Raw genomic sequence first — 27,318 nt, forward strand, 5'->3', positions numbered from 1 at the left:
GCGCCGCACTGGCGGTCACAGCAATAGACGCTGTTAGTGTACCAGTGTTGGTTACAAGTCGGGCGCTAGATTACAATCATCCTCTTTACGCGAGCATTCAAACACAGGAGGGGATGATTAATGAGCGACTTTCACTCACAACACACACACATAAACAAGTGTATACTAGCGTATGGCGGTGCGGCCATGCGAACCTTTTATAGCTGCAGCATGTACAGGACCTTCCCAAAAGGACCTATGGGAGGCTGCCACAGAAGTTGAGCACCTTCAGGACCTTCCTGGAGGACCAATGGGATCTGCTGCAGTATCTGAGCATGTGACCCTCGATCTCCAACGGGAGATCTTGCCCTGGGCATGCCCAGAAGGGGAAAAGCAGGACTTAGTCCCAAAAGTGTCTGCTCACCGCTGCCCAGCACAGGCTACAATGGCAGAAGCTGGAAAAGCAGCAGTAACCCTTTGCACAGAGTGAGACTGAGCAAGACGCTGGGACCGACGTCTCCGCTGAGCAGGCTCCACTGCGGCTGATGCAGAATGAGAGACCGCAGCAGACATGGTTCGAGATTCCCCCTGTGCAGCGGCGGGAACTCGACTCCTAACACCTGGTCTCTAATCTGAGCTGCTGTTAACCTGCAATTTCGGAGGCTGGTGACTCGGATAAACTTATCCTCAGAAGCAGAGGTGACTCTTGGTCTGCCTTTCCTGGGCATTTTTCTTTATTTAGCTGCTTTTTTCTTGCCATAATACAAATTCTAACAGTCTATTCAGTAGGACTATAAGCTGTGTATCCACCAAACTTCTGCACAGCACAACTGATGGTCCCAACCCCATTTACAAGGCAAGAAATCCCACTTATTAAACCTGACAGGGCACACTTGTGAAGAGAAAACCATTCCCGGTGACTACCTCTTGAAGCTCATCAAGAGAATGCCAAGATTGAGCAAAGCAGTCATCAAAGCAAAAGGTGGCTACTTTGAAGAACCTAGAATATAAGACATAATTTCAGTTGTTTCACACCTTTTTGTTAAGTATATAATTCCACATGTGTTAATTCATAGTTTTGATGCTTTCAATGTGAATGTACAATTTTCATAGTCATGAAAATACAGAAAAATCTTTGAATGAGAAGGTGTGGCCAAACTTTTGGTCTATACTGTATATGGTCTATTTTTTCATTCAGTATCGATTGAGCTACTTGAGCCAAAGTATGGTGCTATATTTGCAGAGACAGTTATTATTGACTTATTACTGCTTGGCAAGTGACCTTATTGGATTCACTCCATTTAATACCAGAAATGTTTCTAAAATACACAAACAAAACTGGGTCCGGTTTCTCTTAAAGGGGATGTCACGGTGGCTGCGACCCAGTCCATGCCCTGGACGCTCAATTAAAGGGGAACGGTCTTTTAAGGGTTTAATAAAGTCTATATTCGTGACGCCACCTGTGGTTTTCCGTCAGGGTGACCGATGCTGCTTAAAGGGGTCCTCCGGGGTGATGGTTTTGCAGCTTAGATGTTATAGCTCCCCACAGGTAGAGCTGGGTCCCCAGGGTTGTGAGTGATGTGGGTGGCAATGTTATTGAAGACAGGTAGAGGTGCAGAGTGGATGATATTGGAAAGAAATGGAAGGACACAGCAGGTTGCAGTTTTCACAGCTTTACTCACAGTCCGGGCCCCCAGCCGGGGTGTTGTGTCCTCCAGGTAAGAAGTCCAGGAAACTCTCCGGCAAGTCAGGCACCTATCCAGAACTCCACTTATATGTATGCCTCTCCTGGCTGTCCTTCTGTACTGGCTATCGCCTCTCCTGCCTCAGCGCTTGCCACCCAGTGTCCCAAGCCAGTGAACACGGGTTTTGTCGGGAAACGTACTCTCTGTCCCCTGAACCCTATGTGTTCACCTTTTCAGCGAGTAGGTCCAAATGTAGCTACTGCACCTGCAATCACAACAGCCTCCGGATTCTTAGCTGGAGCCTGGAGTGTTCCCACTAATTCAGGGGTCGGATCCCCTACTGCAGCCTGGTCAGCCTGGATACGGGTGGTCTCTTGCACTTCCCATGTTCCTGGAAACCCTTCTACTGGGAGCTTCTTCTTTCTTTCAATTGTTGCTTTTTCTCTCAGTCTGTCTGGAGCTGCAGACCCCCGTGTCTGCAGTGCTCAGCTGCACTCCTCTCGTAACAACTACGCCTAGTTGAGCTCCTCTTCTGGTCCCCTCCACCTCAGACTTCCTTCCTCTTTGGTCTCTCAGGACCAACTGCTTCACAGTTCTCCCTGCCTGATTATCTCCTCCCCTTTTTCCTTCCTTCTCCACCCACTCCCCAACACTCTTTCCTATCTAAACAGGGATGAGGCCATCCTCCCTAAGGGTTCACCCAGATGCTCTGTCTAAACTGTTGTCTGTTGGGTGCGAGTGTTGGAGTTCTGTACGATGTATTCTTCTTACCAGAGAGTTGGGATACCACAACTCTGGCTGAAATGCAATACCTCTGTGGTGTCTGGAGCTTCAGGGGCGCCACATCCCCCCCCCCCCCACTCCTTCCCCCCGTTAAACACAGCGCGTCCCGGGCTGGAACAAAGCAAAAACCAGGTGAATACATGCAAAATTTTGTAACAGGTTACACAGGTAGCACCAACTTTTCTTCTCTTTATGGGAGGCTCTTTATCTCTTTATCCTTAACCCCGTAGTGACAGAGCCAATTTGGTACTTAATGATCAGGCCAATTTTTGCAATTCTGACCACTGTCACTTTATGAGGTTATAACTCTGGAACGCTTCAACGGATCCCGCTGATTCTGAGATTGTTTTTTCGTGACATATTGTACTTCATGTTAGTGGTAACATTTCTTCGATATTACTTGCGATTATTTATGAAAAAAAACGGAAATATGGCGAAAATTTTTAAAATTTTGCAATTTTCAAACTTTGTATTTTTATGCCCTTAAATCAGAGAGATATGTCACGAAAAATAGTTAATAAATAACATTTCCCACATGTCTACTTTACATCAGCACAATTTTGGAAACAAAATTTTTTTTTGTTAGGGAGTTATAAGGGTTAAAAGTTGACCAGCAATTTCTCATTTTTACAACACCATTTTTTTTTAGGGACCACATCACATTTGAAGTCATTTTGAGGGGTCTATATGATAGAAAATAATGAAGTGTGACACCCTTCTAAAAACTACACCCCTCAAGGTTCTCAAAACCACATTCAAGAAGTTTATTAACCCTTTACGTGCTTCACAGGAACTGAAACAATGTGGAAGGAAAAAATGAACATTTAACTTTTTTTTGCAAACATCTTAATTCAGAACCATTTTTTTTATTTTCACAAGTGTAAAAACAGAAATGTAACCATAAATTTTGTTATGCAATTTCTCCTGAATACGCCAATACCCCATATGTGGGGGTAAACCACTGTTAGGGCGCACCGCAGAACTTAGAAGTGAAGGAGCGCCGTTTGACTTTTTCAATGCAGAATTGGCTGGAATTGAGATCGGACACCATGTCACGTTTAGAGAGCCCCTGATGTGCCTAAACAGTGGAAACTCCCCACAAGTGACACCATTTTGGAAACTAGACCCCTTAAGGAACTTATCTAGATGTGTGGTGAGCACTTTGAACCCCCAAGTGCTTCACAGAAGTTTATAACGTAGAGCCGTGAAAATAAAAAATCGATTTTGTTTACACAAAAATGATCTTTTCGCCCACAAATTCTTATTTTCACAAGGGTAACAGGAGAAATTAGACCACAAAAGTTGTTGTGCGATTTCTCCTGAATACGTCGATACCCCATATGTGAGGGTAAACCACTGTTTGGGCGCACCGCAAAGCTTGGAAGTGAAGGAGCGCCGTTTTACTTTTTCAATGTAGAATTGGCTGGAATTGAGATTGGACGCCATGTCGCGTTTGGAGAGCCCCTGATGTGCCTAAACAGTGGAAACCCCCACAAGTGACACCATTTTGGAAACTAGACCCCTTAAGGAACTTATCTAGATGTGTGGCGAGCACTTTGAACCCCCATGTGCTTCACAGAAGTTTATAACGTAGAGCCGTGAAAAAAAAAATTGCATTTTTTCTACAAAAATGATCTTTTTGCCCACAAATTTTTATTTTCACAAGGGTAACAGGAGAAATTAGACCACTAAAGTTGTTGTGCAATTTCTCCTGAGTACGTCGATACCCAATATGTGGGGGTAAACCACTGTTTGGGCGCACCGCAGAGCTTGGAAGAGAAAGAGTGCCGTTTTACGTTTTCAATGTAGAATTGGCTGGAATTGAGATCGGACGCCATGTCGCGTTTGGAGAGCCCCTGATGTGCCTAAACAGTAGAAATCCCCCACAAGTGACCCCATTTTGGAAACTAGACCCCCCATGGAACTTATCTAGATGTGTGGTGAGAACCTTGAATGCCCAAGTGCTTCACAGAAGTTTATAATGCAGAGCCGTGAAAATAAAAAATATTTTTTTTTTCCACAAAAAAGATTTTGTAGCCCCCAAGTTTTTATTTTCACAAGGGTAACAAGAGAAATTGGACCCCAAAAGTTGTTGTCCAAATTGTCCTGAGTATGCTGGTACCCCATATGTGGGGGTAAACCACTGTTTGGGCGCACGGCAGAGCTCGGAAGGAAGGAGCGCCGTTTTGGAATGCAGACTTTGATAGAATGGTCTGCGGGTATTATGTTGCGTTTGCAGAGCCCCTGATGTACTTAACCAGTAGAAACCCTCCACAAGTGACCCCATTTTGGAAACTAGACCCCCCAAGGAACTTATCTAGATGTGTGGTGAGAACTTTGAATGCCCAAGTGCTTCACAGAAGTTTAGAATGCAGAGTCGTGAAAATAAAAAATATTTTTTTTTCCACAAAAAAGATATTGTAGCCCCCAAGTTTTTATTTTCACAAGGGTAACAGGAGAAATTGGACTGCAATAGTTGTTGTCCAATTTATCCCGAGTACGCTGATGCGCCATATGTGGGGGTAAACCACTGTTTGGTCGCACGGCAGAGCTCAGAAGGGAGGGAGCACTATTTGACTTTTTGAGCGCAAAATTGGCTGTCGTGTTTGGAGACCCCCTGATGTACCTAAACAGTGGAAACCCCCCAATTCTAGCTCCAACCCTAACCCCAACACACCCCTAACCCTAATCCCAACCTGATCCATAATCCTAATCACTAACCCTAACCATAATCACAACCCTAACCCCAAAACAACCCTAATGTCAACCCTAACCATAACCCTAATCAAAACCCTAAATCCAACACACCCCTAATCCTAATCTCAACCCTAACCTCAAACCTAACCCTAATCCCAATACACCCCTAATCACAACCATAACCTTAACCCTAATCCCAAACCTAACCCTAATCCCAAACGTAACCCTAATGCCAACCCTAACCCTAATACCAACCCTAATCCAAACCCTAACCCTAATCCCAGCTCTAACCCTAACTTTAGCCCCAACCCTAGCCCTAACTTTAGCCCCAACCCTAACCCTAGCCCTAAGGCTACTTTCACACTTGCGTCGTTTGGCATTCCGTCGCAATCCGTCGTTTTGGACAAGAAACGGATCCTGCAAATGTGCCCGCAGGATGCGTTTTTTACCCATAGACTTGTATTGCCGACGGATCGTGACGGATGGCCACACATCGCGTCCGTCGTGCACTGGATCAGTTGTGTTTTGGCGGAGCGTCGGCACAAAAAAACGTTCAATGTAACGTTATTTTGTACGTCGCATCCGCCATTTCTGACCGCGCATGCGTGGCCGTAACTCCGCCCCCTCCTCCCCAGGACATAGATTGGGCAGCGGATGCGTTGAAAAACTACAGCTGCTGCCCACGTTGTGCACAATTTTCACAACGTGCGTCGGTATGTCGGGCCGACGCATTGCGACGGCCCCGTACCGACGTAAGTGTGAAAGAAGCCTAACCCTAAGTTTAGCCCCAACCCTAACCCTAAATTTAGTCCCAACCCTAACCCTAAATTTTTGCCCCAACCCTAGCCCTAACCCTAGCCCTAACCCTAGCCCTACCCCTAACCCTACCCCTACCCCTAACCCTACCCCTAACCCTACCCCTAACCCTAACCCTACCCATAACCCTACCCCTAACCCTAACCCTACCCCTAACCCTACCCCTAACCCTACCCCTACCCCTAACCCTAACCCTACCCCTAACCCTAATTTTAGCCCCAACTGCTGTTCTCCTGCCGGCCGGCAGATGGAGACAGATGGCGGGCGCACTGGGCATGCGTCCGCCATGTTCTTCTGCCGGCGGCCAGGAGGAGCAGCAAGAGGATCCAGGGACCTAGGTGAGTATGCTAGGGTCCCCAAATCCCCCTATTTCTCTGTCCTCTGATGTGCGATCACATCAGAGGACAGAGAATTACACTTTACTTTTTTTTTTTTTTTTTTTGCGGTCGCCGGTAAACAGTTAATTACCGGCGATCGCAAAACAGTGGTCGGTAATACCGACCCCGATCATGCTCTTTGGGGTCTCGGCTACCCCCTGCAGCCGAGACCCCAAAGATTCTCCCGGTGCCGGCCGGCGGGCGCACTGCGCATGCGCCCGCCATTTTGAAGATGGCGGCGCCCACCGGGAGACACGAGGAGCATCGGGGGAGCTAGGTGAGTATTGGGGGGCCACCTGGGATCCCTTTTCTCTGTCCTCCGATGTGCGATCACATCGGAGGACAGAGAAATTAAAAAGAGATCGCTTTTTTTTTTTTGCGATCGCCGGTAAACGGTTAATTACCGGCGATCGCAAATGCGGGGTGGGTTAAAAACCCCCCGAATCATGTTCTCTGGGGTCTCGGCTACCCTGGGCAGCCGAGACACCGGAGAAAATCGGCCTCTGGGGGGCGCTATGGACTTTTTCCACAGCGCCGTTAATTAACGGCGCTGTGGTTTAAGTACCCTTAGCGGCCGCCGTTAAAAGGCGTATCGGCGGTCGCTAAGGGGTTAAACGCTGCTAATCAAAATTTACATTAGTGCACACAGGTGAAAAAGTGCAAACATTTTACAAATCAAGTGCAAACACGTAATCATAACACTTTCAAAGCAGGTAAATGTCTCTTTACTTATTCTTCCAGGGCAGGTTTTGGTGTGCACAGCTTCCTGATTGGGGAAGTTCTTTGGTATATGCCACAACCGTTGACTAAATAGGAAACAGCCCATCAACGGGTTTGTTTAGCCTGGGTATGCACTCCACTGTCAGTGGCTACACGGGCATTGGTACATTGTCCTGAGCACCTTTTAACATGTAGGGCATAATATCCCGTTTCACCATGGTGCCCGGTAAAAGTCACTTTGTCTCCTGGGTATAGGTCACAGTCAGGGTGTCCCTTTAAGAGGTGTGACTCCACATCTCTGCGGTAAACAAACAGTTCAGTATGTCCTGTTAGCTGCTGCTTGGGCCTCTACTGGGGATTTCCTAAGGTCAGTTTTAGGGTACTTCCAGCATATGGATTCTTTTGGCCTGCATGCCTTCAGGGGCAAGAGATCAGGTACTGTAGGGTCAGTAAGTGGTCCCCCAGATCTGTCATGTGGTCCCAGGTTATAGCTATTGCTCCCTGGCCAGGCGTTAAGGTTGGCGGGGGTGCTTGGGGTCCCACCAGGGTTGCTTCAGCTACCGGGGCAGTTTGAATACCTGTCTCGCCGTTGCCGGTGTCCTTTTCTGTCTCTGCTGGGGTCAGGATCGTTGGTTGCAGGGCCTGGTGCTGCGGCGTTGTCATCTCGGTTTGCAGCATCTTGCTTTCCGGCTCTGCTGAGGTTACAGGTGTGGGCTATGGGTTCTCCGTCGGTGTTGTCATCTTTCTCGGCAGCGTCTTACTTTCTGGCTCCAACGGGGTCAAAGGCACAGGCTTCGGATCTCCTGTCAGAGCCTTTTCCTGCAGCAGCGTTGCTCCCTCTGGCTCCGCTGGGGCTGTGAGCGCTGGTGATGTGGTCTGGGTCTGCGTGGTCTTCATCCTCCGGATCAGAGACTCGTTCCATGCTGCCACCGCTGTCATCTGGGTCTGCAGGAGTCACTGAGCCAGCTACTCCATCTCTGCGCCGACGAGCTCTGGGTCCAAGGTAGGCTTCAGGTCTGAGGTTTCTTGTCGCTGCGGACCGGGGACATCTCCACTGGTGTCGGTAGGTTCTGGCGGCTCTCCACTGCTGTCTGCGAAGGTTTTTACCGGGTAGCGGGCAGCCATGCTGCAGCCACGCTTTCCTGCGTCCTGCTCCAGCTCTCGACTCTCTTCTTCTCGGCGGTACCTTTCCCACTTTCCCACCAGCCATCTCTGGGGGTGGATCCGTCCTTGTGACGAACATCTTTGGTTGGCATTAGAGTCTCTGTAGGCTCCGTCCAAGTTGGCGGAGGATAACGGCTCTGCAGAGCAATCAAAAGATTGGTGTCAGGAACTACATGTGGGCACTGATGCTACTCCATCTCACCAGATACAGGGGGCCTACAGGGTGGTTCACGAGTATGAGCGGGTATTCAGCAAACACCCCCTTGATTTCGGGCGGGTAAAAGGGATTCAACATCACATCCCCACCGGAGATCACCCACCCGTAAAGGAAAGATACCGTCCTGTACCATGGGGGTTACGAGAGATGAAGGAGGCTGGGGTAGAGAGAGACAGCTGTAGCCCCTGGGCAGCTCCGTTAGTCTTCGTTAGGAAGAAAGATGGCACCATGTGGAGGTGTGTGGATTATAGGAAATTAAACCGCATTACACATAAGGACGCATACCCCCTGCCTAGGATAGAGGAGTCCTTGGCCGCGTTAAAGTCTGCTAATTACTTCTCTACTTTAGATCTCACCAGTGGGTATTGGCAGGTTCCCGTGGCAGAGACAGACAAGGAAAAGACAGCCTTCACGACGCCGATGGGTCTCTGCGAGTTCAACTACAGTGGGGCAAAAAAGTATTTAGTCAGTCAGCAATAGTGCAAGTTCCACCACTTAAAAAGATGAGAGGCGTCTGTAATTTACATCATAGGTAGACCTCAACTATAAGAGACAAACTGAGAAAAAAAAATCCAGAAAATCACATTGTCTGTTTTTTTAACATTTTATTTGCATATTATGGTGGAAAATAAGTATTTGGTCAGAAACAAAATTTCATCTCAATACTTTGTAATATATCCTTTGTTGGCAATGACAGAGGTCAAACGTTTTCTGTAAGTCTTCACAAGGTTGCCACACACTGTTGTTGGTATGTTGGCCCATTCCTCCATGCAGATCTCCTCTAGAGCAGTGATGTTTTTGGCTTTTTGCTTGGCAACACGGACTTTCAACTCCCTCCAAAGGTTTTCTATAGGGTTGAGATCTGGAGACTGGCTAGGCCACTCCAGGACCTTGAAATGCTTCTTGCGAAGCCACTCCTTCGTTGCCCTGGCGGTGTGCTTTGGATCATTGTCATGTTGAAAGACCCAGCCACGTTTCATCTTCAATGCCCTTGCTGATGGAAGGAGGTTTGCACTCAAAATCTCACGATACATGGCCCCATTCATTCTTTCATGTACCCGGATCAGTCGTCCTGGCCCCTTTGCAGAGAAACAGCCCCAAAGCATGATGTTTCCACCACCATGCTTTACAGTAGGTATGGTGTTTGATGGATGCAACTCAGTATTCTTTTTCCTCCAAACACGACAAGTTGTGTTTCTACCAAACAGTTCCAGTTTGGTTTCATCAGACCATAGGACATTCTCCCAAAACTCCTCTGGATCATCCAAATGTTCTCTAGCAAACTTCAGACTGACCCGGACATGTACTGGCTTAAGCAGTGGGACACGTCTGGCACTGCAGGATCTGAGTCCATGGTGGCGTAGTGTGTTACTTATGGTAGGCCTTGTTACATTGGTACCAGCTCTCTGCAGTTCATTCACTAGGTCCCCCCGCGTGGTTCTGGGATTTTTGCGCACCGTTCTTGTGATCATTCTGACCCCACGGGGTGGGATTTTGCGTGGAGCCCCAGATCGAGGGAGATTATCAGTGGTCTTGTATGTCTTCCATTTTCTAATTATTGCTCCCACTGTTGATTTCTTCACTCCAAGCTGGTTGGCTATTGCAGATTCAGTCTTCCCAGCCTGGTGCAGGGCTACAATTTTGTTTCTGGTGTCCTTTGACAGCTCTTTGGTCTTCACCATAGTGGAGTTTGGAGTCAGACTGTTTGAGGGTGTGCACAGGTGTCTTTTTATACTGATAACAAGTTTAAACAGGTGCCATTACTACAGGTAATGAGTGGAGGAAAGAGGAGACTCTTAAAGAAGAAGTTACAGGTCTGTGAGAGCCATAAATCTTGATCGTTTGTTTCTGACCAAATACTTATTTTCCACCATAATATGCAAATAAAATGATAAAAAAACAGACAATGTGATTTTCTGGATTTTTTTTTCTCAGTTTGTCTCCCATAGTTGAGGTCTACCTATGATGTAAATTACAGACGCCTCTCATCTTTTTAAGTGGTGGAACTTGCACTATTGCTGACTGACTAAATACTTTTTTGCCCCACTGTACATGCCTGTTATATTGAGGTAATTCAGTACCACAAAGGACATAGAAGTCAGAGCACATACAGTGATCTGACAATAACCCAAAAACATAGAACGAGCTCTGAGACGTGGGAACTCTGCTGACCGCAATCCCTAATCCTCTCCAACCACACTAGAGGCAGCCGTGGATTGCGGCTAACGCTCCCTATGCAACTCGGCACAGCCTGAGAAACTAGCTAGCCTGAAGATCGAAAATAAGCCTACCTTGCCTCAGAGAAATACCCCAAAGGAAAAGGCAGCCCCCACATATAATGACTGTGAGTAAAGATGAAAAGACAAACGTAGAGATGAAATAGATTTAGCAAAGTGAGGCCCGACTTACTAAACAGAGCGAGGATAGGAAAGGTAACTTTGCGGTCAACACAAAACCCTACAAACAACCACGCAAAGGGGGCAAAAAGACCCTCCGTACCGAACTAACGGCACGGAGGTACACTCTCTGCGTCCCAGAGCTTCCAGCAAGCAAGAAAAAACAAATAGACAAGCTGGACAGAAAAAAACAGCAAACAAAATAGCAAAGCGGAACTTAGCTATGCAGAGCAGCAGGCCACAGGAACGATCCAGGAGGAAACAGGTCCAATACTAGAACATTGACTGGAGGCCAGGATCAAAGCACTAGGTGGAGTTAAATAGAGCAGCACCTAACGACTTCACCACATCACCTGAGGAAGGAAACTCAGAAGCCGCAGTACCACTCTCCTCCACCAACGGAAGCTCACAGAGAGAATCAGCCGAAGTACCACTTGTGACCACAGGAGGGAGCTCTGCCACAGAATTCACAACACATGCCCTTCGGATTGTGTAACGCCCCGGGGACATTCCAGAGGATGATGGAGTGCTGTTTGGGACACAAGAACTTTGAGACCTTGCTGCTGTATCTGGACGATGTCATTGTCTTCTCTAAGACCTATGAAGACCATCTGAAGCACCTGGCTGAGGTATTTGAAGCACTGTCCAACTTTGGCTTAAAGGTGAAGCCGTCCAAATGCCATCTGCTCAAACCCAAAGTACAGTACCTGGGCCATGTGGTGAGTGCCGAAGGAGTGGCCCCAGACCCTGACAAGGTCATGGTGATCAAGGACTGGCCGCAGCCCAGTAAGCTTCATGAGGTCCGGCAGTTCCTCGGGTTGGTGGGTTACTACCGGAGGTTTATCAAGGACTTCACCAAGAAGGCCGCGCCGTTGCAAGACCTGTTGGTGGGCCAGCCCAAGAAACCCAAGGGTAAGAATACCCCGTTGGATTGGAACGACGGACTGAAAGGATCGTTCACTTGCTTAAAATCGGCACTGATGGGAGAGGAAGTACTAGCCTACCCGGAATACGACCAACCATTTGTATTGTATACGGACGCCAGCAACGTGGGGCTGGGAGCGGTGTTGTCCCAGGTCCAGAAGGTCAAGGAACGAGTAATCGCTTATGCCAGCAGGAAGCTTCGCCCCACTGAAAGGAACCCAGACAACTACAGTTCCTTTAAGCTGGAGTTCCTCGCCATCATTTGGGCCGTGACTGAGAGGTTCAAGCACTATCTGGCCTCAGCGAAATTCACCGTCTTCACGGATAATAATCCACTTATGCACTTGGACACAGCGAAACTCGGCGCCTTGGAGCAGCGGTGGATGGCCCGGTTGTCCAATTACGACTTTATCATCAAGTACCGGGCGGGGCATAAGAATGCAAATGCCGATGCATTGTCCCGAATGCCTCACCTGCCTGAAATGGAGGAAGACCCAGAAGCATTTGAAGAAGTGGAGCTGCCCGCTTTCAATCATCCCAAGGCAGCTCAGTGTTCCCATCAGGTGGAGAACAGGCGCAGAAACAAACAGGGCACCCCGTTGAATCCCCTGCCCCACCACGGGTGGACCGAGAACCAGGATGGTGACCCTCCGGTCCGTCGGGTGAAGGAGCTCCTGACGCAGGCAGGTTTGCATCCTGGCCCGGATGATCCACCGGAGACATTACAGTTGTGGAAGGAGATGGGCAAACTGTTTCTTCACGATGGCAAGCTGTGCCGAAGGAACATTGACCCTCGCACCCACGAACTAGTGTGGCAGATTGTGGTCCCCAGACAAGATGTGCCCATGGTCCTGGGAGCGTACCATGACGGGGCAGGACACTTCGGATGGAGGAAGCTGGAGAGGCTACTCCGTGGGAGGTTCTACTGGATCGGCATGAGGAAGGCCATCGAGAAGTGGTGTTGAGAGTGTGGCCCCTGTAGCCTACGCTGGAAGGATCATGACAGCCAACGGGCTCCCTTGCAGCCCATCATCACCAAACGGCCGCTCGCGCTGGATCACGTAAAGCCAACACCTAGCCAGTCAGGGTATATCTACGCTCTCACCATTGTGGACCACTATTCCAGATTCCTGGTAGTCATACCAGTCAAAGATCTGACAGCTGGGACGTCTGCCAAAACCTTCCAGCAGTACTTCTGTTGACCCCATGGGTACCCAGAGAAGGTGTTGACCGATCAAGGGCCGGCATTTGAGGTGGAGGTGTTCCAGGAGTTCTGCAATTTGTACGGGTGTAAGAAGATCAGAACCACGCCGTACCATCCACAGACCAAATGGGATGTGTGAGAAGATGAACCAAGTGGTGATCGACTTACTGAAAACCTTACCTGTAGAGGAGCGGAACTTGTGGCCTACAAAGTTACCAGACCTGGTGGACATGTACAACCACATCCCGGTGAATTCCACCAACTGCACCCCAGCGTACCTGATGCGTGGAAGGTCTAGCAAGTTACCTGTCGATCTGGACATGGTGGTTCTGACCCCCGAAGATATATCACCAGATGCAGATTGGGATACCGAGAGGCAGCAGAAGTACCGCAAAGTACAGGAATGTGTGGAAAAGAGTCTCGCTCAGGCCAGACAGAAGCAAGAGAGGGACTACAACCAGCATGCTCCCGCGGCTCCATTGGCACCTGGTGAGCAAGTACTCAAAAGAAAGAGGAGACTACACAAGCTTGATGATCAATGGGAAGCGGAACCGTATACCATTCTCCCCTCCGACTTCGACAATACAAAGGTCTGTCTCATCAGTAAAGACGGAGGGGAGACCTCAGAAGCCATATCCAGAGACCACCTGAAAATATGCCCTGATAAGCTGAAAGATGGGGAAATAGATCCCAGGACTTCTCCGCCCGTGGAAGAAGAGAAGATGATACACACTGTTCTTGGCGATTTTCCCCAGTCCTGGACTCAAATAAATCAGGCCATTGTGGTACCTGTCCTAACGTTCCGTCAACCAAAACCGCCAGAACTAAATGTGGTGCCAGGGCAGCTGGACCCGCCAGCGCAGCCGACCCCACCAGAAGATGCTATGCCAACGGTCGAACCAGCGGGTCCTCCCTCTGTCATCGGTGAATCTGCCATGCCCACCACTAATAGTGGTAGCACTGAGGATGCCAGTATGCCAGTGCTGCCCAGGCTCACTAGAAGTGTAGCTAGAAGACAGTGCACTACACTAGCGATAGCAAGCGTAGCGGGTCCTGTCAGGCCAGTAGCAACCCCTGCGCTGCGGAGGTCCACGCGTAGCACCAAGAATCAGACTCCACTTCATTATAGACCTTGGCGATATTAACGATAGTTGTTATTTGGTTGAAAATGCTTGTGTAAATATCTGTGTTATAGGTTAAAAATGGACAATGACGTGATGGACATTGAATCACTCCAAAACTTTCACAGGGGCCCCTTTGTTTAGCCGGGGTCCCTGCTATTCTATGGTTGCACCTACAGAACTGGGAGTCATGGACTGTGCATGACCAATCTTTTGCAACGTTCAAGCATCCTTACCTTCCATAACGGAAAGCACTGTTATATTTATTTGTTCATAGTATATATATATAAGAATTTTTGTGTGTTTTCTATTAACATGTATTGTTGTTCTTCTTTTCCCAGTCCGGGAGTACTGGATTTAACCGGGGAAGGGGGGGGGGGAGTGCAGCGCCCCAGAGATCTGGTCGTTGCAGTAACATCGCTCTGCCACTAAGGGGAGTGATGGTACGTCTGATGGCACTAAAGGAGTTCTACTGACCAGGTATCACCAAGCACACACTACACTTCACACTCCGGCCACTAGGGGGAGTAAAAGGCTCTATTTATTGGGCAACTCCTCACATTGGTAAAACTAGGGGTTGGACAGGAAGTTAGGCAGAATGAAGCCTGGGAGAGCTCCAGGGAGGACCTGTCAGAACTGGGAAATCTGGCAGGTACCTAGCGAAAGGACAGATTGTTACGGAACCGCGCCTGCACTACCTTGCGGCGGTATCCTAAGAAAGAGACACAAAGCAAAGGATATTGTGGAACAGTGAGAAACGAGATCAGCACAAAGGGGATCCAGTAAGAGTCGTGCCCCGAGAACGGCAACATCCCACTGAGGCGCATAGCCGGTGGCCGGAGCACCGAGGAAGTAACAGTCTCCACGCATTACTTCAAATAGCGGCAGGACAGTAAATTACAGGTTGGCTGTCTACCATACAACACCTAAGAAGGACATAGGAGGCAATCGTGGGAGAGGGGCGACACTAGGGTTCCAGAATAACTCCAGGCCTACCTTTCATAAAGGTGCGTCCTAGCCATAACATACCTGGGGGACGGTGAAGAGAAAGATCTAGAAAGAACGAGAACAGAAGTTGTGAGGACTATCCTGAATGCTCAGCAGGGAAGCACTACAACACACAGGTGCTAGTGGGTAGACACTGATTTCCACCTGCAAAGGGAACTCTGGATGTGCCTTCGGACCGGCCGGTCTCAGACAGCCCTGTTGACAGTGCCCTGGATTGAGGATCATGAAACCTTCAGTAAAAGGTAAAGAAACTGAACCCTGTGTCCTCGTTATTCCTCGCACTACGCACCATCACCCTTTATTGGACGCCCCTTAGCAGGGTCACGGACCGGGTCCAGCCACCGTGACATCCCCAGAACTGAGCCAGCAGAGGACCGGTACCAAGTAACCCGTGGCCCTGCGTCTGGGGGCGATCCAATTGTGAGAGGTGAAGGCGGATGGATGGCAGGTGGGGGAGGCCATAGAACAGAATTCAGGCTACTGTTTCAGCAGCAGGTGAAAGTAGCTTCTGAAGAAGCATGAATTCACCCCGTTAAATAGCATAGTATTTGACAGAGAAAGTAGCAAAATAATGTACTAAAGTATAATATAAAAATACATAAATTTGTATTTACTTGAGGATAACTAAAAATAAAAGTACTTTCCCATTAAGAGTCATAAAATACATTTATATTCTGTTAATATAAAGATATTTTGTGTAGAGGAAAACCTTGTAAGGTGAGAATGATGAACTGTATAAAGTGTTTATAAAGTGCCAAACTAAGGAGTGTCACAGTACAGAGCAGAATATAGTTGATCAGCGAGATTGGTAGCAAGACATTCTAACGATGTAATAAAATAGAAAACAAAACACAAGGGAATGTAACAAAGTAAAACAGAAAGCTGAAGTCAATAAGAAAGTGAATGAAACCGCTTATTTTATATGGACCATGACAGTAGAAATGTCTTCTTCTCCTTGTGCTTCACGCCTTTAAAGTAAATGGTTATTACCATCAAAAGCCAATGTTTAACCACTGCCAGACTGATTTTTTTTCGTCCCCTTCTTCCAAAAGCCGTAACTTTTTTTCCCCCCATAAACACAACTTTATGATGGCTTGTTTTTTGTGGGCTGTGTTGTAGTTTTAAGTGGTACCATATAATGTAATGAAAAAATAAAAAAATTATCAAGTAAGATAACATTTTGAAAAAAAAAGTCTTTACAAAATGACAGTGCTCACAGGGTAATGCAAAGCAGCCTAAAGACACGCCCCAGAGGATCCTGTGAAGCATGTCCCTTTTGTAATGACCATACAAATAGGCACTAAATAAAAAAAAACCTCTTATCTCTGGAACCCAATGCAGACTTGAAAAAGAAAAAGTATGGAATACTCAGAGGAGAAGGAATAAAACAAGGGCAAAAATTTTCACTTTTGACCTAGTGACCTCTAACTATTTAGAGTAGGTGTGGGCCTCTTCTGGTCATTTGGTCCTAATTCTCAATTAGTCAGCCTGCATGCAGTCATACTATATTCCACTGCCCTGCCGGACCCCCAGTTCACATTTATGTTTGGCAGATAACATGGACAAAACCACCAATGATCTATTCTACACTTAATAATTTATGCAAAAAGGTTAAGAAAAGGCAATTGCCAAATTCATTCAGAAAGACAAGCCACAGCTTCTTTATGAATGGAGACTGCATGGGTCAGCTAGGAAAAATGAGCAGTCTGTTTGTTGGAGCTGCAGAGAAACATGTGGAAGCTGCAGTTTGTCCAGTGTGAACTGTGCACGGAGTTGAATACTTCTGTTTGGCATTGGAGGCTGCTGGAGGTTGGGCTGAAGATAATACAGAGACTGGTAGGATTGTGCCTCTTCTGTGTATGATGTTTGCTCCAGGATAAAAGACTGTAATCTGATAGCGTGAGCCTGCACTGGTATATGTGTGGCACCCCAGGAGACCGGTTGCCACAATGGAATTGCCTTCCTCACGGGGGGAGGGGGGGGTGATGTCATGCCTGGGAGTAAGGAGGGATCCCCTTGGTAAGTAACACAAACATACAACACCTTCCTGACTCCAGACCAAAAGGGGGAGCTCTAAATCCAGTTTCAGGGGAACTTCCCTGTAAGTTCTGGTCTGGAGGAACTTATGTAAAGCTTCAGGCAGCAAGGGAAAGAGAATTCAGTGCAGAAGGAAGGCCTCAGAACCCACCTGGCTAAGTGGATCCCAAGTTACTCCCAGGCTGCCCGGACCTCATCTACACCTGTAACCTGTGCCCCGGACTGCACCTGAAATTCACCAGTAAAAGGTAAAGGTGACTGAAAACCCTGTGTCCTCAAATTATTTCCTGCACCCTCAGTCCTGCACCCCACCAGCTATCATCCCAACTGCACCGGTAGCCCTGGGGACTAAGCTCTACCTGTGGGGAGCTATACCAACTCAGCTGCAACACCATCAGCCCCAGTGGTGTTGTGAATTCTGTGGTCAGACTCCCTCCTGTGGTCATGAGTGGTACTTCGGCTGGTTCTGTCCATGAGCTTCCTATGGTGGATGTGAGTGGGGCTGCGGCTTCTGAGTTTCCTTCCTCAGGTGACGAGGTTAAGTCGTTAGGTGCTGCTCTATTTAACTCCACCTAGTTCTTTGTTCCTGGCCTCCAGTCAATGTTCCAGTATTGGTCTTGCTCTCTCCTGAATCGTTCTTGTGGCCTGTCTGCCCTGCATAAGCTAAGTTCTGCTTGTGTTACTTTTGTTTGCTATTTTTTCTGTCCAGCTTGCTATATTGGTTTGTCTTGCTTGCTGGAAGATCTGGGACGCAGAGGGAGCACCTCCGTACCGTTAGTCGGTGCGGAGGGTCTTTTTGCACCCTCTGCGTGGTTGTTTGTAGGTTTTTGTGCTGACCGCAAAGCTATCTTTCCTATCCTCGGTCTATTCAGTAAGTCGGGCCTCACTTTGCTAAAATCTATTTCATCTCTGTGTTTGTATTTTCATCTTTACTCACAGTCATTATATGTGGGGGGCTGCCTTTTCCTTTGGGGAATTTCTCTGAGGCAAGGTAGGCTTATTTTCCTATCTTCAGGGCTAGGTAGTTTCTCAGGCTGTGCCCGAGGCGCCTAGGTCTGGTCAGGAGCGCTCCACGGCTACCTCTAGTGTGGTGTGATAGGATTAGGGATTGCGGTCAGCAGAGTTCCCACGTCTCAGAGCTCGTCCTATGTTATTAGAAACTATCAGGTCATTTTCAGTGCTCTTAACCACCAGGTCCATTGTGGTTCTGAGAACCCAGCACTCAACTGATGCTTTAGTGCAATTTTAATCGTAGTAGTACCCAATAAACGTTTCGGTCCTTGAATGGACCTTCGTCAGTAACGTACTGTAGAATAATAGAATAGACCGTATGGTCATAGGGTACAAAAAAGCAGCGTCTTATGTGTGAGTCAGATAGGAGCGGTACTGAGGAGACCGAGCTGGATGGTGGTGCTGTCAGACGCGGTGTCCACGGTGGACACCGCGTCTGACAGCACCACCATCCAGCTCGGTCTCCTCAGTACCGCTCCTATCTGACTCACACATAAGACGCTGCTTTTTTGTACCCTATGACCATACGGTCTATTCTATTATTCTACAGTACGTTACTGACGAAGGTCCATTCAAGGACCGAAACGTTTATTGGGTACTACTACGATTAAAATTGCACTAAAGCATCAGTTGAGTGCTGGGTTCTTTTTCTTTATAGTCTATGAAGGTGTGGGAACCTAACCTAGCACCATTCTTCTCCAGTAGTGCACACGGTTTTTGTATCTCATTGTGGTTCTGAATCACCAGTTCATAACACAGTGGTCCTCTTTAACCAGCGTCGGCCATCCCTGGCCAAGTACCACAGATGGCGTCATGAACATTTCTCCATAGACTTTATTTCCCACTATACTTCATCACCTTTAATTGGACACCCAGGGCCACGGACCGGGTCACGGCTTCTGTGACCACCCCTTTATGTACTGCCAGACCTGACCGGAGTACCCCACGGTCCTATGGGGTGCTCCATATGTGCCCTGCTAAATGAACTGTTTATTTGCTCTGACACCTTTGTATCCAGAAGAGGCTTTCTTTGTTTTTGGATCCCTTGGAGTTTTATGAAAGCAATAAAACTGCACCTGTTTGGACAAAACTGCAATGCCTGTGTGGACGCTACCCAATGTCTACCTGAGAGAGTGAATTCATACAATAACTATTGTAGTGCAGCGGTGTCCACACAGTGCAGTAATGAGGAAATGTCAAAAATAAAAATAGATACCAATAAAAGTAAAATTAATTGAGACATCAGTAGGTTAAGTGTTTTTGAATATCCATATTGAATCAGGAGCACCATATAATGCTCCATACAGTTCATGATGGGCCCCATAAGATGCTCCATACAAAATACGCCCCCTATATTGCTCCATACAGTTTATGATGGGCCCAATAAGATGCTCCATTTAAAATATGCCCCATATAGTGCTGCACAAATGTTGATTATGACCCCATAAGATACTCCATAGAGACATTTGCCCCATACAATGCTGCACAAATGCTGATTATTGCCCCATAAGAAGTTCCATACAGACATTTGCCCTGTATAATGCTCCACAAATGCTGATTATGGCCCCATAAGATGCTCCATAGAGATATTTGCCCCATATAATGCTGCACAAATGCTGATTATGGCCCCATAAGATGCTCCATAGAGATATTTGCCTCATATAATGCTGCACATGGCCCGATAAGATGCTCCATAGAGATATTTGCCCCATATAATGCTGCACAAATGCTGATTATGGCCCCATAAGATGCTCCATAGAGATATTTGCCCCATATAATGCTGCACATGGCCCCATAAGATGCTCCATAGAGATATTTTCCCCATATAATGCTGCACATGGCCCCATAAGATGCTCCATAGAGATATTTGCCCCATATAATGCTGCACAAATGCTGATTATGGCCCCATAAGATGCTCCATAGAGATATTTGCCCCATATAATGCAGCACATGGCCCCATAAGATGCTCCATAGACATATTTGCCCCACATAATGTTCCACAAATGCTGATTATGGCCCCATAAGATGCTCCATAGACTATTATGCCCCATATGCTGTTGCTGCTATTAAAAAAAAAAAATGACATACTCACCTCTTGCCGAGCGCCGCTGTGTCTTCCGCATCCTCTGCACTGACTGTTCAGGCAGAGGGCGGAGTGCACACTAATCGCGTCATCGCACCCTCTGACCTGAGCATCACTGCAGAGGATGCGGAAGACGGAGCAGCGCTGACGATGGAACGGGGAACAGGTGAATATCACGCACTGCCCCCGTCATACTCACCTGGTCCTGGCGCTCATTACAGTAATGAAGATGCGGCTCCACCCCTATGGGAGTGGAGTCGGGTCCATATTCATTACTGTAATGAGCGGTACCATGTGACCGCTCATTACAGAAAGAAGCTGTCAGCGCCCGGAGAACCAGGGACGTACAGGGACCGCCCCACGAGCAGGTGAGTATGATTAGACAGCTGCCGCTCCCTCTCCCCTGCCAACCCTGGGAGTGACTCAAGTATAAGCCGAGAGGGGCAATTTCAGCCTAAAAAAATGGCCTGAAATTCTCGGCTTATACTCGAGTATATACGGTAGTTTTAATGTTCAAACTCACAAAAATACATGGTATCCTCCGGATCGCAGCTGGGAAACAAGACAGTCCATAAATGCATCCAGTTGGGGGCCGACGGAAGGTAAGTATAGCCATATATTTTATTTTTATTCTTTTTTACATGAATATGGATCCCAGGGCCTGAAGGAGAGTCTCCTCTCCTCCAGACCCTGGGAACCATCCAGGACCGCTCCATGCACACGCCGTATAAGACGACCCCCGAATTTTGAGAAGATTTTCAGGGGTTAAAACGTCATCTTATACGCCGGAAAATACGGTATATATCATTTTCTTTTTAAATCACTAATTTTTACTATGGCTTGGTAGCCAGGATTTGCTAAATATAATACACCTAATGTGGTCCTTCATTATACAATTATCCCAATTACTATTAAGCAGGCAATGCAAAAAAAGAGAGACTTAATTAGATGGCACTGCGCCTGTACTCAAGGTACCCAAGAAATGGAAAGAATCAACAGCTCTATAGAGATTGTGGATTTTTTCATCCTTTACATAAATTGAAAGCACGGTAATCTCCTCTTAAGTCTGGAGAGTTCTATTTTTCAAAGATAGAAGCTTTGTGTGTATTCCGTTAATCTTTTACACCCTGCATGTGCGATTTAGAAACGAAAAGTGGTTCCAAAAAATATTGTAAATGCCATTTTCTGTTCCTGCGGATAATGAAATTCCTGAATTTTATCAGCACTGCTTTTTTTTGGAGTCTTATATTAGTTTTAAAATTCTTTAAGCCTTGTTAACAAAAAAGTAAAAAATAAAATGTTCCGCCGTCAGGATGACTGACGTGCCTTTTAATAGCAGAAGTGACATTTTTAAGAGTACACGGAAAACTCCCCCATGTAAGGTCTGCTCATAAATTTGCCAGATATTTATTCATGGTCTTATAAATAGGATTGCTGAAAGGGGGCGACCTCTGAAACGCTTTTTGACAATTTGTTTACTTGGAAACATGTATTCTAACACACACAGGGCCTAATTTATAAGTGCAAGCCAGGAAATGTCAAAGTGTAACTTTTACATTGTGAGACTGCATCCAAAGATAAAGCACAACCATGAATTTCCCAACGTATACAGCTGCTGTCAGGGGAATGAGGATAGTTTTGTAACTTGTAAGACCAAACAATTTTCTTTTCATCCGTTATTTATATACTAGATGGTGGCCCGATTCTAACGCATCGGTTATTCTAGAATATGCATGTCCACGTAGTATATTGCCCAGCCACATAGTATATTGCCCAACCACGTAGTATATTGCCCAGTCATGTAGTATATTGCCCAGTCACGTAGTATATTGCCCAGCCACGTAGTATATTGCCTAGCCACGTAGTATATTGCCCAGCCACGTACTATATTGCCCAGCTACCTAGTATATTGCCCACTCACGTAGTATATTGTCCAGCCACATAGTATATTGCCCAGCCACTTAGTATATTGCCCAGTCACGTAGTATATTGCCCAGTCACGTAGTATATTTCGTAGTATATTGCCCAGCCACATAGTATACTGCACAGCGACGTAGTATACAGCACAGAGCCACGTAGTATATTGCCCAGTCACGTAGTATATTGCACAGCGACGTAGTATACAGCACAGAGCCTTTTAGTATATTGCCCAGCCACGTAGTATATTGCACAGTGACGTAGTATACAGCACAGAGCCACGTAGTATAGTGCCCAGTTACGTAGTATATTGGCCAGTCACGTAGTATATTGCCCAGCCACGTAGTATATTGCCCAGCCACGTAGGTAACAGGTTAAAAAAGACTTAAAATAAAAAATAAACATATACTCACGTTCCGAGGGCCCATTGTAGTCCTGGCGCTTGTGTGCGGTGCACACGGCAGCTTCCAGTCCCAGGGTTAGTATGAGCGCAGGACCTGTGATGACGTTGCGGTCACATGACCGTGACATCATGGAAGGTCCTTCTCGCATAGCATGCTTGCCACCGGAACCTGCCACTTGCACTGCCAAGGAGAGGGCGCACGACGGAGGGTGAGAATAACCTTTTTTTTTATTATTATTATTATTTGTAACATTAGATCTTTTTACTATTGATGCTGCATACACAGCATCAATAGAATAAAGTTGGTCACACAGGGTTAATAGCTGCGTTAATGGAGTGCGTTACACCGTGGCATAACGCTGTCCATTAACGCTGCCATTAACCCTGTGTGAGGGCTGGCTGGAGGGGAGTATGGAGCAGGCACTGACTGCAGGGAGGAATAAGCAGCCATTTTTCCGACGGAGTGTGCCCGTTGCTGATTGGTCGTGGGCGTTTTGCCGACCAAATGGTTTTGCCGACCAAATGGTACCACATACAAGGAACAAATACCAATGTACCATGTCCAGACCACATAATACCACCACATGATGACCAACAATACCACATACAAGAAACAAGTACCACCACACCATGACCAGACCATATATTACCACCACATAGTGACCGAATAATACCACATGCAAGGAACAAATACTGCCACATCATGGCCGGACAACATATTACCATCACATAGTGACTGAATAATACCGCATACAAGGAACAAATACTGCCACACCATAACCAGACCACATATTACCACCACATAGTTAGTAACTGAATACTACAATACTGATCATTAATTTAACCCCTTAGTGACCGAGCCAAATTTTTGAAATCTGACCAGTGTCACTTTATGTGGTAATAACTCTGCAACGCTTCAACAAATCCCAGTGATTTTGGGATTGTTTTTTCGTGACACATTATACTTTATGATAATGGTAAATTTTGTTCAACATTTTTTGTGTTTATTTATAAAAAATATCAAAAATTTGAGAAAAATGTTAAAAAATTAGCAATTTTCTAAATTTGAATGATTATCCCTTTAATCCAGATGGTCATACCACAGCAAACCATTAATAAGTAACATTTCCCACATGTCTGCTTTACATCAGGACCATTTGTAAAATATTATTTTATTTTGTTAGCAGTTTAGGAGGTTTAAAAATGTAGCAGCAATTTTTCATTTTTTCAAAGAAATTTACAAAATTTATTTTTTTAGGGACTTATCCATGTTTGAAGTGACTTTAGGGGTCCCATATATTGGGAAACCCACAAACGTGATACCATTTTAAAAACAGCACCCCCTGACATATCAAAAACTGCGGTCAGGTAGTTTATTAACCCTTCAGGTGCTTTACAGGAATTAATGCAAAGTGGTATGACAGAAATGAAAATGTGTATTTTTACCACCTAAATGTCTCTAACTTCTAAACAGATTACTACAGCTGTCAGACTCTAAGGCCGCTATTTGGCCATGAATTGACATCGCAAACATCAGGACAACAAAATCATGATATGAGGGCACCAATTGGGACAAAGAAGAAGCCCCCATGCTCTGTTAACCATTTATAATGATGTAGTCACTATTGACAGCAGCATCTAAGGGGTTAAACAGATTTAGATGGTGCAAATACTGATCGTGGCTGATACAGCAAGTTGTCAGCTATAGTGTAAAACTGACAGATGCTGGATTGTCACCTGTATGGGGAGGCTATGCTCTTATATCTCAGGTCAGTTAAAAGACGTATTGGCGGTCATTAAGGGGTTAAAAAAACAACAACACTATACTAAGTGCTATTGTATACAGGAGCTCTGTATTTACTGTCAGTGTACAGGTAATATAGTGATCACTGGTGACATTATACACAGGAGCTCTGTATAAAGTGTCAGTGTACAGGTAATACAGTGATCACCGCTGCCAGTGACATTATACACAGGGGCTATGTATATAGTATTCGGTGTATAGTATCAGTGTATAGGTAATACACTGACTCACCAGTGACGTCTCTAGCTGAAGTCCTTCATCTTTGCTTTTCTTTTTCATCCAGCACAGACCACCATCACTTCTTCCAGCCAGGACTCGTCTCTGCATAAAATAGCACAGTTACCTAGAGCACCACTTCCAGAGCACATTCCCCACTTTTTCACTTTCTTCTACACTACACATCTGAATACAGAGGTGCACCCATAATCTATATATAATTGGCTATTATGCAACCTCATAGATTGTAAGCTTGCGAGCAGGCCCCTCATTCCTTTTGGTATCTGTTGATCTATGTTTATTGTTATTCTTAATGTCCATTGTCTGTAAAAGTCCGCTCTAAAATGTAAAGTGTTTCGGAATATGTTGGAGCAATAGAAATAAAACTATTATTATTAATTATTATTATTATTATTATTAATTATTAACCCACCATTCCAAATTTAAATTATAATCTGCCACTGTGCACCCATTAACTATAAATTGCCACTTTCCCCATTTAATATATAAATTAATTAGCACCTGTACTCTTTCCCCAATTCATTACCAATCACTTCATCCTCGACGACCCCCCATGTACCTCCCGCTCTAACCCTAACCCCGATTAATTATATTTACATGGCCCTCCCGCCCCAATTCATTGTTATATCTTTCTCTCCCACCCTCTATTCATTGTCAACTGCTCTATCCCACATTCAATATATAATTTACTCCCCCACCCTCAAAAGTTATTATTTGTTCTCCCCTAGATCATCATTTGTTCTCCCCACCTTCAATTAAATTGCTGTCCCCATCCCTCACACTGAATTCATCATTTTCAGTCCCCCCACTTTAATTTGAGGACCCCTTACTTCATCCATTGCAGTCCCCTATCACCCCCTCACTTCATCTGTAGTGACCCTTCATCATATGCAGCCCCCATATCCCCCTTCCATTTCATCATGTGCAGTCCCACCTCAGACACACTTCATCATGTGCAGTCCCCTTCCCCCCACTTCATCATGTGCTGTCCCCCTTACCCACCACTTCATCATGTGCAGTCCCCCTTACCTCCCACTTCATCATGTGCAGTCCCCCTTACCTCCCACTTCATCATGTGCAGTCCCCTTCCCCCACTTCATCATGTGCAGTCCCCCTTACCCACCACTTCATCATGTGCAGTCCCCCTTACCTCCCACTTCATCATGTGCAGTCCCCCTTACCTCCCACTTCATCATGTGAAGTCCGCCTTACCCCCCACTTCATCATGTGCAGTCCCCCTTAACCCCCACTTCATGTGCAGTCCCACTCCCCCTTCATCATGTGCAATCCCCCTTATCCCCTTTTCATTATGTGTGGCCCCACTCCATCATGTACAGCCCCACTCCCCCACCATTTCATCATGTGCAGTCTCCTTTAACCCCCAAACTCCATCATGTGCAGCCCCACTCCCCCTTCATTATGTACAACCCCACTCCATCATGTGCAATCTTCTTTAATCCCCAAACTCCATCATGTACAACCCCACTCCCCCTTCATCATGTGCAGCACCACTTACCCCCCACTCCATCATGTGTAATCCCCCTTACCCCCACATCATCAAGTGCAGCCCCACTCCCCTCACTCCATCATGTGCAGTCTCCTTTAACCCCCAAACTCCATCATGTGCAGCCCCACTCCCCCTTCATCATGTACAACCACACTCCATCATGTGCAGTCTTCTTTAATCCCCAAACTCCATCATGTGCAGCCCCACTCCCCCTTCATCATGTACAACCCCACTCCATCATGTGCAGTGTCCTTACACCCCCAAATTCCATCATGTGCGGCCCCCACTCCCCTCATCATGTGCAGTGTCCTTAACTCCCCCCCTCCCATTATAGTTATCCGGCCACCATTTAATTCATTTTACAAAAAAGTTTTTCATACTTACCTCACCAGTCGCTCCCCTGCAGCACCACTCTGCTTCTAGAGTCTGGGTCTGGGACATGTCGGCGCGATGACGTCATCGTGCTGCCCAACACCTGACCCGGAAGTATAGAGAGAACATGGAGGGAGCGGGAGCTGAGCAGCCACCAAGGTGACGGCCGCGCACAGCTCCCGGCCCTGGCATGTACGCTGACTGTGATGCAGCTCTGTCTTCTGCCGGCCGTGTCACAGTACAGCGCACACTGATGTGCACAATTTGATTGTGGCTGGCTGTAGCCACCACCAGGCGGCCAGCCCTGAGCAGCTGCTGGGGGAGCGGCCCTGGGGGCATTTGCCTCTTTGCCACCCAGCCCAGCCCGCCCCTGTGTTAAAGTGACTGAATATGCCCGTACCAAGGTGTACCAGTCGCCCCTCCCCTCATGTTGATCAAAGGTGCTACGTGCAGGACAAGATGTCAGCTTGACCTAACTGATTAACTATTAGAGTAATATAGATAATGACATGTTGGCGACAGAAATCAGCAATGACTAGCAATAGTTATGAGATAAGGCAATGAGGTAATATGTGGTAAAGCCCCTTATTTTTCCTATAAATTATTGTATATTTCAACCAAGAAAAAACAGCAAAACAAGGCAGACATGCTTACCTGCCTAGGCCTCTAAACAAATGCACTATCAGGATGCAGTGGACCCATGTGGTTAAGATGGAGACTACACAGGTGCAGCATAACCGATGAGGCAGCCACTCTCAACCTACCAAACTAATGGAGGGGGTGGCTGTTTGGCACATTGCTGCACATAAAAGACTTGTATATGGCGCTGTTCACACAATGGAGATGCACAGCATCC

General features: G+C 46.7%; 1 protein-coding gene across 1 annotated transcript in view; it reads right to left on the reverse strand.

The window, feature by feature from the left end:
* KCNH5 (potassium voltage-gated channel subfamily H member 5) overlaps positions 1–27,318 on the reverse strand; it is a 649,354-nt gene that overhangs the window by 132,999 nt on the left and 489,037 nt on the right. The gene's annotated exons all lie outside the window — the stretch shown is intronic.

The sequence above is a fragment of the Ranitomeya imitator genome, chromosome 1 (genome assembly GCF_032444005.1).
Source record: "Ranitomeya imitator isolate aRanImi1 chromosome 1, aRanImi1.pri, whole genome shotgun sequence".
NCBI classification, from domain to species: domain Eukaryota; kingdom Metazoa; phylum Chordata; class Amphibia; order Anura; family Dendrobatidae; genus Ranitomeya; species Ranitomeya imitator.